The 15233-nt window shown below is 34.9% G+C and overlaps 1 pseudogene; it reads left to right on the forward strand.

The window, feature by feature from the left end:
• Nucleotides 1-4013: 4013 nt before the first annotated feature.
• Nucleotides 4014-5088, forward strand: LOC118574408 (annotated as a pseudogene).
• The last annotated feature ends 10145 nt before the right edge of the window (nucleotides 5089-15233 follow it).

Genomic DNA, 15233 nt, shown 5'->3' on the forward strand with positions numbered 1-15233 from the left:
CAGAGAAAAATCACATGTCATTATATTGTATACAGTTGTATGAAAGTATGTTCTTATGTAAAGTTGAAGTATAGACTATATTGAAGTATTATTAGGATTTTCTGTGTATTGTTTATTTTTACTGTAGTTATTATATTTACTAGTCGTGTATTATATTTTCTAAACTCAGCAATATGTTTAAGGTGTTATATTCAGTTAAATCTACCATAGTATATTTGATGTGGGTACACAAGATTATAATGAATGAGAAACTTATTTCCAATGTAAGTTATGACAGAAATTAAGTAAATATTTTGAAAGAATTATCCTATAATATTTCATTTGAGTTATGAATGAATGCTGTCATTCTACAAATTAATCAAATTTTCATTTTCTTTGTTTTAAAACTTTTGTCTTGTTTAATGAATTTATTCTTAGTTAAGATCCTAATAGTTGTCCTTTTAACATTTTAATTTCCTTTAAATATGTAATTCTTTCAGAATTCTGTTTTACTGAATAATATAATACATAGAACCACATCAATATATTTATTTTCTGAAAGGTAATATCAGATTGGCTCATCTTTTATGTGAACATATATTTTTCTACTTATGTCTTAAAGAAGTATTTGTATCAAACACCAAACCTCTATAAACACTTGTATCAAGATTATTGCCTCTCAATTCTATGCTGTTCATCTATTTTTCTTTCTCATGCTAAAATGATGCATTGATTTCTCTGGACATGTTATTCAACTCAATTACCATAGTTCCTGAGATATAATGAAAAATGGAATATACTAAACAGATGCTTTTCAGAAGTTTGTAATTAATGTTCTTTAATGCTCAATGAGTGTAAAGAAAGGTCAATTGGTGCCTCATAACTAATCAAGTGTTTATATACTTTTCAAGAGACTAGCTATTACAGATGCAAGATGTGTTCCTCTGAGCTGTTCAGTCTCTTCAGTGTGTACATCGAATGACAAGCTGAAAGCATCTGTAACTTCATTAGCTTCCCACCTATTTCCAATCGTTATCAAGTAGCAAAGCCAAGAGAAAATCAATTGGTTCCCTTTTCCTATCCAACAGGGAAAGGCAGTTGGGGAAACAATCACCAGTATCCATTTGAGATAAGCATTTTATGGCAACACACGACTTCTAAACTGACTTGTGTTTGAATTACCTGAAAAATTTAGGCAACTTTAGATTTGGGAGAATCTAAATTTATTTAATCAATCTAAGATTTGTTTAATTTTTGGCAGCAGAGATATCAGTGTGCATAAAAAGAATTATTAAAGTATTATATAAATATCATTATTTCAGAAATTATTATTGTATCTTTATAATATGTGTTATAGTTGATGTATATACATTCAAGCTCATTCCTAATAATGGACAACGGCATTACATTAATTAATTCTCTATTTTCTCAATTATTCCATCCCCTTCTTTGAAAATCAAAAATTTGTTCCATTGCAGATTGATCAATATTTTCAAAAGTATAATTACATTTTCTTTGTACAACTTTGACTTTGTAGTACTTAACAAATCTTTATTTTTCTATCAGTATGCTCAAATTAAATCTGTAACATGTACAATGCAATAACTGTATCTTATGTTTCCACAAAACTTTAAACATTTATCTTATACTTTTGAATATAACTTTTTTTTTCAAATGAACAATAGGTATTTAGTCAGTTACTAAAACAATTTTTTATAAAGAATCAAGATTTGGGTGAGAATTTAAGAGAATATTTTGTATTGATTCCTTTAATTCTATAGTGTAATTATTTGAATATGTAATGTCCCTCCAGTTTCATGTGTTGAAACATGTGAGCTAGAGCTACTCGCATTCTTTGGAAAGTTGGAGAACCTGTGGGTCAGAAGACATGTTATTCAGAGGCAAAACACTGCAGGAGGAACTTGAAAGTGATATCTACATTTCTGATGCCAGACTGAGTGCATTCCTCCTAACAATTAAAGTTTTTCTTCCTTCTGTTTATAAAACAGCTATCTTAACTTTATCTGGGTCCTCAGCAGGGAGGCTAGAACTAAAGAAATACAATAAACATTTCATTGGTTTAGTAGTAATTCAAACATTAAAATGTTATGTGGAAAAGAAAGGCTTCATTGTTGGTTTGATATCTTTCCTAATCTATACTTTTTAGCTTTCCATGGTTTCTCTAATGTGATTATTTGGCATGTGTGTGTGGGTGGGGTGGGAGGAGGGAGAATCTGGAACTTTTCATTCAATGCAAGTGTTCTACTACTGAGCTATATCCCTTCTTTACAATTCCTCAATGTTTTGGCTTGTATGTTATAATAAAGGAATAAGCCTATTAAAATCACTGTTTTCATCATTATCATGAGCACCCTTATTATCTTCAAATGAGTATGATATGCAACCAAGAAATATAACCTCAAATTAGGTAATATTTAACTCTTAAATATTAGTAAAATGAATGTTCAAGAAGTAGTACATGCTTTATGAGGCAATTTGAAAGGAAAATCATGTATTTTATTATTAAAAGTCTATTTAAGCTCTACAAACTTTGAGAAGGTCAAAAATGTTGTGCAGGTTCCCATCTCCATTAGAATGATTCTTAGAAGAAAATGAAAATGAATGGAATATGAGGCAAACAGAGCCATCATTTTTATCAAAGGGTAATAACAGCATCTACAACAATAACAAGGACAACCTTAATAGATTGAAAACATCTTTCTTTTATATCATCTATCAGCCCCAGTAAAAATAGTGTTAAAAAATGGGCAGTGGTGGTACATGCCTTTAATCTCGGCACTGGAAAGGCAGAGGCAAGCAGATCTCTGTGAGTTCAAGGCCAGCCTTGTCTACAGAGTGAGTTCTAGAATAGTTACAGCTACAGAGAGAAACCCTGTGTCAAAAAAATGAAACAAAAAAAAACAAACAAAAAAATAAAACAAAGTACACACACACACACACACACACACACACACACACACACACACACGCACTAGCCAGGGAAGAACTTTCTGGTAGACACTATTACTCATTCTGCTATATCTATATTATGTACCCTATGTAGTCCTCTCAAGCATGAATCCTTTATTCCCTCAATCAGGTATATAAACAATGGAAGCCTGTTGTTAAATAGAATTCAAGGGCACCTATTGACAGCTAGCTCCCAGTGTACACTGAAGAATCATTTCTCAGAACAAATAAATACTAAAGATTTCAAAATGATTTTTCTAAGCTGGATGTGACCTTTTCTCTTCCAACAGGAGAATATTTTTCCATACAGAAAATATTCTCATCAGTAGGATATGTTATTAGGTTATAAAAGCAGTTGGCTTGAAAAGACAGAAAATAAAATCTATCTAATTGTTGTATCATTTATCTTGTATCTTGAGAGGTTCATTATATTAACTAGTCCAATGTATTTATCTCAGTCTTTGTAACTTTCCATGGGTCATAATCAGATTAATTGGCTTTCTTGGCTGTGACTCAGCAGTCAAAAGTCATTTCATTGCTTTTCCAACTTTTATTGAACTTACAAGTAGGGGAGTAAAGAGTTCTGAGCAAAACTCAACTCTTAATGCAAAAATGACAATTTGATTGGCTTGGGATAACAGGAACAAATAATAACTGTCATGTAGATGAAAGACTATTCAGAACCTATTTGACTTTAATGCATTTTTAAAGGAAAAGTGAAAGGAACTAAAGATGAGAAGTTCCTAAATCAATGAAGCATACACCCAATTTTGTAAAAGAAATAGCAAAGAACCCAAATAACTCAATGGACAAAGGAGAAATATTATAATGTGTAGATAAAAATTTATTTGCTATTCATTTACCTTCTATTCCAAAGAGCAGTCTGTAGTATGGTGATGTATAACAGAAGAAAATGCAAAGCCTTACCCCACCCCCTCAGCTGAATAGGCTGCATTCTTTTGGAACTCACTGCAGTACAGGGTTCTGGTGACTCTAGCCACGTTTGCTCCTCAGTCCTTTTGCTTACCCACCTCCTGTGCCAGGAATGTGCTACCGCTGGCACCATGTGCTACCCATACCCAGCACTGACCCCAGAGCAGAAGAAGGAGCTGGCTGACATCGCTTATAGAATTGTGGTTCCAGGCAAGGGCATCCTGGCTGCAGATGAGTCTACCAGGAGCATTGCCAAGAGGCTGCAGTCCATTGGCACTGAGAACACCAAAGAGAACAGAAACTTCTACTATCAGTTGCTGATGACTGCTGATGACCATGTGAATCTCTGCATTTTGGGGTGGTGATCCTTTTCCACAAAATACTGTCCTGTCACCCAAGTTAACCAGTCTAAGTGTGGTGTTGTGGGCATTAAGGTAGATAAAGGCATTGTGCCCCTGGCAGAAACTAATGGTTAGACCACCACCCAAGAGCTGCATGGGCTGGCTAAAAACTGTGCCCAGTATAAGAAGGATGGAGCTGACTTTGCTAAGTGGTGTTGTGTGCTAAAGATTGGGGAACATACTCCCTCAGCCCCTGCTATCATGGAAAATGCCAATGTTCTGGCCCATTATGCCAACATCTACCAGCAGAATGTCATTGTACCCATTGTGGAGCTTGAAATTTTCCCAGATGAGGATCATGACTTAAAGCACTATCAGTATGTAACTGCGAAGGTACTAGCTGCTGTCTACTAGGCTCTGAGTGACCACCATGTCTATCTGGAAGACACATTGCTGAAGCCCAACATGGTTACCCCAGGCCATGCCTGTACCCAGAAATTTTCCAATGAGGAGATTGCCATGGCAACTGTCACAGCACTTTGTTGCACAGTGCCCCCTGCTGTCCCTGGGGTCACTTTCCTGTCTGGAGGGCAGAGTGAGGAAGAGGTGTCCATCAACCTCAATGCTATTAACAAGTGCCTGCTGCTGAAGCCATGGGGCTTGACTTTCTCTTATGGCTGATCCCTGCAGGCTTCTGCTCTGAATGCCTGAGGTGGGAAGAAGGAAAACCTGAAGGCTGCCCAGGAGGAGTACATCAAGTGAAACCCTAGCCAACAGCCTCACTTGTTAAGGAAAGTATACCCCAAGTTGTCAGTCTGAAGCTGAAGCCAGTGAATCTCTCTTCATCTCTAACCATGCCTACTAAGCAGAGGTGATCTAAGGCTGCCCCATTGACACTCCAGGGCCTGCTTACCCACTTGATATTGAAGAGGCGGCCTTCAGGGTCTTTCCCATCACTCTTATGCTGATCTCGTGACTGTGTGTGGTGTTGTCTATGGGAAAAAGGAAAGAAAATGTAAAGCCTTGTAGTTGGAAGTTTTCCTGTGTCCTGACCTGTCCACAGCTGCTCAGCCCCAAATAAACACACAGAGGCTTATATTAATTACAAATGGCCATTAGCTCAGGCTTATTATTGACTAGCTCTTATACTTAAATTAACCCATAATTCTTACCTATGTTTAGCCATGTGGCTTGGTACTTTTTCTCAGTTCTGCCTTGTCATCTTGCTTCCTCTGTGTTTGGCTGGCATCTCCTGAGTCAGCCCTCCTCTTCCCAGAATTCTCCTTGTCTGCTTGCCCTGCCTATACATCCTACCTGGCTACTAGCCAATCAACATTTTATTTATCAACACATTCATAGCATACAGAATGACATTTCACAGCACTTCCCCTTTTCAGTATAATCAAAGAGGAAGGTTTTAACGTTAACGTAGTAAAATCACATATAATAGAACAGTCATCAAGCAAGAATTACAGTTACAAAATGTAGTCTATTTGTATTTTGTAAAAATTAAAGAAAAATTTTATCTTTTATCCTATATTTAGAAGTCTAAAGTTTCATACTTAATTTATCTTTTTGTATAACAAAGGAAAATTATAACTATCTAGTTTTCAACTATATCAAAGACCTCAGAAGGATAAAATATTACCTAAGTAAACAGGAAATGTATTGTAAGCAACTTCCCAAAATATGAAAATGACAGAGACAGCTTCCTGCCTGGACAATCACTAAAATTTCCTCTGTAATGTTGGATATCTACCTTCAGCCTATAGGCCTAGAGTTTTTTAGTCACTTCTCCTTGTGTCCCATAGAATGCTTGGCAGTCTCATTTGTGAAGCAGGAACCTGAAGAATCATTTTGTATTGCAAAGTTCAGTGGTCATCTTCCTATGGGTCCTGAAGGTACAGTTTATACAACATATTGTCATCAGTTGACACAAGGGCACTTTTTTTGCCCAGTGGCTAACTTTTGCCACAAAGAAACAAACTCCACAATGAGTTTCTTCAATGCTCATTATCTTCTATGAAGTAGATTGGTACTACCAGGAGCAGACATGTTTCAATGTCCAGAAAGTCAAAGTTCTTATAACATTTTAAATGCCATATTCTATAGGTCTTTGAAGTGTTTGAAGATTACTTACCTAATTGAAATATATTTATGTATACATAGAAAACAACATGACTATAAATTTGACTATCATAGAAGACTAATTATTAATCTGTATTTCTTATTTATCCGTGATAATTTAAATGAGTTACATAAACATAATACCTTAAATGAGAGTAGAAATGTATATATATATATATATATATATATATATATATATATATATATGTATATATATGTATATATATATACATATATATTATAACAAAATCAGCTCTAAATTTTGTAGCAATATACTAAAATCCATAGCAATGTAAAACATTTTTAAGAAAGTTTCTGCTCTTTAAATGTAGGTTCATTACTCTACCCTTTCATCCTGTCATATCTATACTATCACCTTTTCTTCTTTAGAAACTCCATCCCCTTTTCTTCTTTAGAAAGAGAATCAACCTGCTTTAAATAAAAATAATCATTCATAAACAATATTTTGGGAATTTGGGCATAGTCTCTCATACTACTTCCTGCTAGATGACGGTACTGGCAATCTAATGGGGATCCTGAGAAAATTAAGGATTATGGTAAGTCCTGACTGGAGTCATCTATAATGCTATATTCTTTGTGCCAGTTGCCTTGAAGTTGTTCTGGATGTTGGATCTCTGGAGACCTCTCAGGGGGTCTTCCTTGATCAAAACGTATTAGGCTGGAATCAATCCACAGGTTCTCATCTTCTTCTGTGGAAACAAAAGCAGAACCTCTTTTCCAAAGTAATGTATCCTTAGACATACATTTTGAATATATGGGCTTAAATCAACAGTTTTTACAATCAAATGTCTTTCTTCACTTAACAGTCCCAAAGATAACACAATACAGACTCTCTGTGTGATTTCCATCATTACATGGCTTATTTTTTAATATTACTTTTACTGTCTCTTTAAAACTTTATTATTTAAAACTATCTATTTCTTTATATAACCGAATGTAATCCCTTTCCTCTCTCTTCCATGCCTACATACATTTTTATACACACTGTAAACAATTTAGAGTTTTATTTAATCTAAATCTGATTCATTGTAAAGCTATATTCCTTCTCTGACCAGGAGAGATTTTTAAACTGCAAACTACTTGGCTGCTGGCTTCACCCCCCTCAGCCTCCAAGTATGGTGGTGATACATTTACAGCCAGCTCTGGGAGCAATGCGTACCACCAACTCTCAGAAACAGTGGGTCTATGTCTCTATCAATGAGCATGTAGCACAGAAATCTTTTAATTTTTTTTGTCTGTACTAGCAAAAATTATATCCACCAAGCACTATGCTATGTAACTTACAGATGCATCTGTGTACTGCACTGAGAATCTGCAGCCATGCTGCTTAGCTCATGGTGGCTGGCAGCCAGCTCTGTTTGTAGGCAGCTGTTGGGAGATGAGTCTGCACTGCTGTTGGCATGAGACTGTGAGACTAGGAAGCTTAATGTGGCTTCACTTCTGTGCATTTAGAATCCTTAAGTTTTCTTAGGTCTATGTGGATCAATGCCCAACAGTGAGGCACCAATTGTGTTTTTCTGTGTCCCACACTGTCCACAACTGCTCAGACCCGAATAAACACACAGAGGCTTTTATTAATTACCAATTATATGACCAGTCGCTCAGTCTTATTACTGACTAGCTCTTACACTTAAATTAACCCATAATTCTTATTTATGTTTAGCCACATGGCTTGGTTTCTTTTTTTCAGTTCTGCCTTGTCACCTTGCTTCCTCTGTGTCTGACTGGTGACTCCTCACTCTGCCCTTCCTCTTCCCAGAATTCTCCTTGTCTGCTCACCCCACCTATACTTGCTGCCTGGCTACTGGCCAATCAGCATTTTACTTATCCAATCAGAGCAACACACATTCACAGCATACAGAATGACATTCCACAGCAAAGCCTCATTAAGAAACACAGTAATTCTACTAATTTTAATATTTTATTACCTTTGGATTTTTCTCCATTAAATTTACTAATTAAAAATAACATGTACATGAACATTATTAGTTGCAATACATCTACTTTAATAAAATAGGTAATAAGCCAAATATACCATATAGTAAGAATATGAGTGAAATATTCAAAGCTAAAGTAAACAAAAAAAATGTCAGTTAAAAATACAACATCTGGGGTTGGGGATTTAGCTCAGTGGTAGAGTGCTTGCCTAGCAAGCACAAGGCCCTGGGTTCGGTCTTCATCTCCAAAAAAAAAAAATACAATATCCACAGAATAATTATTGTGTTAATAGTGGTTTCAGCTTGTTGAGAAGCTGCTATTTCATATTCTCTATTAGAAAGCTTGATACTATCTGTTGTTTTTGCTACAGTTAATGTTAAAGTTTTGTTTTGAAATGATTTTCTTCATGAAGTTTTGAATTTTGCTTTAATTTGGGAAAGAAGTAGAGCAGGAGAGGAAAAGGGAGAGATAGAGGTGTTTATTATGCCTTATTTGAAAATCCCAGAGGATTTTAAATTATACATTGGCATCTAAGCACGTTTTATAAATGAAGAACATCTCTTAAAAAATTTATCCTTTTTAAAATTTATCCTTATTTATCTAATGTATGATTTTAACTACTACTGATTTTCTTCCATGAAAGATATAAATTCTTTCATGACCATACTGTTAACTACTCCAAGAAAAAAAATACATTCTTTATTTTCAAGTTTACGTAAGTTCAATATATTGAAGGATAGTTTAAAAAATGTATATTTCAAAGTTCTAATTCAACATCATTTGTTAGGTGTACATGATGCTTTTTTTCATTAAATTAAAAGAACTAATTTACTCAGGAAATGAAATAATTTTAAAGGGAAATAACATTCTTTTAATTAAAGAAATGATTAATAATTTTAACAGGCAATTTGATTTTACCTCAACTTTATGAGCTGTATATGTTCTCTCTCTCTCTCTCCCTCCCTCTCTCTCTCTCTCTCTCTCTCTCTCTCTCTCTCTCTCTCTCTCTCTCTCTGTGTATACATCATATTTACAGGATAAAATTTCATATGGCTTGATGGTGGATTTCTGTACGTATATATTTTTAGTAAACATTAAAAGGCATAAATGGGACTTTGAAAGACAGGGTGTTTTCATTGTTCTTTTCTTTTTTTACAAGAAAAGGTTTCTCTGTGTAACCGTTGTTATCCCGAACACTCTCTTTAGACTAGATTGCCCTCAAACTCAGAGATCTGCTTGCCTCTGTCTACCAAGTTCTGGGATTAAAGGATGCACCACCACTCCCTGCTTTTGAGAGACAGTTTAAGTAATAGTGAATACATTATTACATTAGAGGGGCATCTGGGGGGAATTCTGTGAGGGTTTTCTTTCAAGTTGCTAATGTTTTAATGTTATGAGTAGGAGCAATGAACTTGCAGTACAACAGAGTCTAGTAGCCTGTGGCATATGTTTCTGAAAAAAAAAAACTGTATTATATCACATGTGTGGTTGCTTAAGTGTATGAACTCAAAGTGCACTTATTTATATATGAATAAGCTAACACTTCAACAACTCTTAATTGTACTGCTATCTATGTAAATCTAAAGGACAGGTAAAGGTAGGCTTACCAATTAACTTCCTAGGACAGAAAATAAAATAAGCAAAGGGAAAAATTACAAGGAGGACTTAATATGCCTTTTAGGCTTTGTTATTTTCTACTCCCTTGAACTCTTGAACAAACAGAGCAAAACAAACAAAGCACTTAAAATTTAATTAACAGGAGAAATAAATGCATCATTACAGCACTTTTTGTTTCTCAAGTAATGGAATGGCAGTGTTTTCTGAAGAGTGATATTAACATGTTTGAAGCTTTGCCAATGACAAGCAATAATAGTCTCATCTCATATGTTAATCAATCTCATCTCCCGACATTAGCCAGCATGGTAGAAGGATCAGCAGGTACCAGTGGTGCAAAGGCACTTTTTGGCAGGCATGAGCAACAGCAGTAACTTCTGGGGAAATTGACAAACTTGCTGCTGTCTCTTCACATCAACACAAAGAGGAAACTCCTCTAGGCAACTAGAGCATAATAGTAAGATGATCACTGCTGCCACCTTTTGGTAAAAGAGGCACATGAGTCTGGATACTTCTGGAATCATTATGAAGCACAGTTAACTATTACAGACTTTTCTTAAAAAGTGTGGGTGGCGGTACAGGCACCAACTTACACCTGCTATTTTGATCAGATTATCTCTTCAGAGGTCTGGAATTCCAAAAGCGTCGATTATATATAGTTTTAAATATACAGAATCCATGGATTTTTAATTTCCTAAAAAATGTGATATAGTAGTATTATTTGTTAAATACACTAATTTCATTATTTTTCAAATTGCAATGTATCAATTATTACTTTGCTTTCTAGGAATATAATTAATTGTAATAAAACAAAAAAATATTATTATTCTCTCAATATATTCATTAAACAACTTTGTAAAGATTGTTTCTTTGCACTCAATATTTCAGGCACATGTCACATCTGCCAATGACATGATGATCTTTATCCATTAATATTATAAACTATCTTAGCTTGCAGAAAATTTGTAAGCACATTTTTTTCTGAATTATGAAAGAGTAGGTTGTTTGGTAGCATAATAGGATGGTAGTTTGAATGAAATTGTCCTCATAAGCACATGGGGAGTGGCACTATTAGGAGGTGTGGCTTTGTTGGAGTAGGTGTGGCTTTGTTGAGGAAATGTGTCACTGTAGAGGTAAGTTTGAACTCCCTCCTATGCTCAAGATGTGCCTAGTGTCTCAGACCACTTCCTGTTGAGTAAAAGGCAAGATGTAGAACTTTCAGCTCCTTCTCCAGCACCATGTCTGCCTGCATGCCACCATGTTGCACCATTATAATAATGGACTAAACTTCTGAAATTGTAAGCAACTCCAACAAAATGTTTTTCTTTTATGTGAGTTGCTGTGGTGGTGGTTTCTCATCACAATAGAAACCGTAACTAGGACAGGTTAATAGCCCCAAAGTTTGTATTCTAGTTTCACATAATTGGTATAGGGTAATGACCTTGACAGCATTGTACATTTAAAAAAAGTTATTATTAAATAGATACTATATAATTTTCAGTTGTCATTCAATTAACAATTGTCTCAGTGGTATTCATAAAAAAGGATCCATTTCAGCATTAGATACTGTAATAACTTCTATCAGCTTAGAGTTCTTTAGTCTAAAATACCTGCTCAATAACTCTCTTTCATGACATTGATATTTTTGAGGATCATAAGTTGATTACTTTCCAGAAATTCCGTCAATGTGGGTTTCATTAGTGTTTCTTTATAATTTAATTCAAGTTAGAAAGTGATGTTCTGAAATCCTCAGATCTTCCTAAGAAGAAGCACACAGATTTCTTTTCAGTCCTTACTGATAATGCTGAATTTGTTAGCTTGAGTAAAGTGGCATGTATTGTGCACCAGAGAGTTGTTCTTTCCCATTGTGATTAAGGGTGATGAACCTTGGAAACTTTTTAAATGTTTCCATCAACATCAAACTTAAAATTTACTCCTTTATGTGAATACATGAATTTATATTCCCTGTTTTATTAATCTACTATATTTTATTGTTACTTTATTACTTATTTATTTTGTGTGGGGCATGCAAGTACATGGCATGTGTGTAGATGTTAGAGGACATCTCAGTCTCACTTTTTCCTTTTCATCATGTGAATTCTAGAGATTGAACTCAAGTCATTGTGCTTGGTACCAAGTGCCTTTTCTCACTAAGTCATCTCACTATCCCTAATCTACTGTTCACATTATCAATCTTAATCACAGCTTTGGTATGTTAGAGCCTCTTTACCATGTATAATTTCAAATTAGCCCCATGATTTTTGAGCAAATACTTATGGCTGTACATGAGGGCATATTAGAAGTCTGTTTTCTCTTTTGTATACCCAAGATGCTGTATTATGCATCTTTCAAACTTCTTGGTTTCTTTCAGTGCATAACATTATGCGAAAGCAAAAGGGGAGATGTCAATAATTAGACACAACTGGGTGGGTTGCTGTTCCTTTTTTGTTTTTATTGGCTTCTAAAACAAATTGAAAAGCTATTCATTAATAAATTTATTGTGTATTCATATAGATTTGCTCCCACTTTTAGACATCAATTTATAATATTCTACAACATGTATCATATGTCCAAATTTTATCTTGATGTGAACCCCCCCACACTGTTTTGTTCTTGCTCTACCACCTATCACATGGCATTCTCATATGACAACTGCCTAATTTTCTACTCAGAGTTCTAAAACCTGTACTGGATAGCAGCTAACTATTAGCTTCTTTACACTATATGGACAGATAACAGATACTTAGGAAAATTAACTTACAAAGAGACTATTTTGCCAGGTGTGGTGGTGCACACATTAATCCCAGCACTCTGGAGGCAGAGGCAGGTTGATTTCTATGAGTTCAAAGCCAGCTTGCTCTATAAGTGAGTTGCAGGCCATCTGTGGATCCATAGTCTCCATCTGTCTCCAAATAAATACATGACTCTTTCCCTAGGGTCATGATTTCTCAAGTTTCAGTCCATGAGAGAGTTGATTGGACTCATTAATTTGGGGCCTCTGTAAGCCAGTGTATTAGTGGTGATTGTGTGATAAAACTTACCTCATGGTCACAAAATGAAAGAGAAAAAGAGAATGACATTAGGAGCCCCACAATCCCCTTCAGGGACACATAATCAAGGACCTAAAGATTGTTATTACATTCCCACCTCTTAAAGGTTCTGTGACCTTCCAGTAGGACCAAGTTAGGGATGAATCTTTTATCACATGGATTTTGGGGTGACATATCAGATCTAAACTCTGGCATCCCACTTGACTCCTGGCATGATACTATGGGCCGCCTTTCCTTACTTGGAAGTACTTCCCATTGCCATAGGATCTATCAGATACCTCACTGCATACTGCTCATATGCCTAGACATCATTTTAAATCTTCCTAGGATATTTTCTCCCATTTTGCTTTCTCTCATTTGTGAAACAGATCAATCTTCTTGGGTTCCAACTCCACATAACAGAACACTCCTTCTCACTAATTTAGTCTTATCAAGAGTTACCCAGTAGATTCCCTTCATGAACTACTGAAGAAGGAAAGAGAAAGGGAAAGGAGAAATAAGTTATCTGGTGAAGAGAAAATCCTCTAATTATTTTTATTATTTATTTGTATTAGTGATCCCATCCAAATATTTGAAAGGAGCAGGAACTCTATGGCTAGAATGTTAATAATAAAAATTGCCTGCAATCATGAAACCACAGATATCACAAATGATGTTGATTATTCTATTTCTGATCCTTGTTTACAATTATTTGTTCCTAATTTTTAAAATGACACAATCCTCATTAGGCAGTATTATATATTCTCAATTTTGTCTTTCTGTTTACAATCATATATTATGTTTTATAAAAAGCAGTTTATTTAACAAATTATTAACATGAAAACATTGCAAGGGAGCTAACAAAGGAAGGTAAGGAAAAAGAGAAAAAATGTGTGAATTTAAAATCAATTGTAATTGTATGACTTTACTATACATTGTTGCAAGTATCTTTACAAGGAGAAGAATCTGACTCTTCCTGGCATAGCAGGGTCCTCAAAAGGGACCAAATATTCCAGTGATGTTTGTGATCCTAAATCCATATTTTGGTTCTTGACATCCCCATCATTCCCATGAATCACAACTAAACTTTAAAATAAATATAACTCAAAATTCACAAACACTGCTGCAATGACAGAGAATCAATATATGGCTAATTTACAGCCTTCCAAAAGCCCTCAGATCTAGGAAGTATTAGATGGAGAATATAAATTAGCTGTGTACTAAATATTCAAAAATAAACAAAATGAGCAAGCAATGGGAAACTGCCAATATCAGTAAAATCCTTTAAGAATTGCAATGAATTACCTGTTATAAACTTAAAAGTCATTAAATTATAATTCAAGAAGACTTGAGATAGCTCAGTACATGCATCAGAGACGTGGAACAAGTTTTTCCTTAAGGAAACTGTAATGCCAGATTTATGAGCAATTTCACCAATTTTTAATTGAAAGACAATTTTCTATAAGTTGTCTGGTGGTTAGTATTCATTGACATTATAACTTTCTGTGAGTTAGCCTGCTTTCTTTGATTCATAAATGCTGTGATCCATTTCTTAGAAGAGACTTTAAAAAAAGAGTATGCTCACCTCAGTGTTGTAGATACCTTTGGCCCAAAGCCTTAAATGATCAACCTTTTTTTGGCATTGTCTCTAATGATCTGATATGTTGAAGGGTATCCCTATTCATAGAGCAGCACATGCCCAAGTACTGAATGACTTATGGATATGAGGATTCAGTTGGCTTGGAAGGAACATCCTAGTAACATATACCTTTTGAGTTATGGGCATAGAGAAGCACTGTAGATGGCTTTGCACAATGATTTATTATGGGAAGTCGTTGTTTATTCCCAAAAGATGTCTGTTTAAAGTCTTCCTAGCCAAAGTGGCCAATATTCTCTTACAAAGCCTTGTCCTTACTGTATGGAAGGTTGCAAAGTATATTTATTTCTTTTGGGGTCAAAAGACAGCAGTGAGATCAGGATACATCTTGGATTACTTTTTGCCACAAAAAATACCTGGGAAAATTAAACAGTCAACAAGCACCTCCCTTCACTTAGGAAAAAATTTATATATATATATATATATATATATATATATATATATATATATAGAGAGAGAGAGAGAGAGAGAGAGATAGATATAGATATAGATATAGATATAGATATAGATATATTATATGTCAACCACATCTGCATAATCCTAAGGAAGGCATTGAGCACACACATAAAATAAGAATTAAGGGATTATGGGTTAATATTAAAAACTAAAAGCATTGTCAGGTGG

This window comes from Onychomys torridus, chromosome X (assembly GCF_903995425.1).
Source record: "Onychomys torridus chromosome X, mOncTor1.1, whole genome shotgun sequence".
NCBI classification, from domain to species: Eukaryota; Metazoa; Chordata; class Mammalia; order Rodentia; family Cricetidae; genus Onychomys; species Onychomys torridus.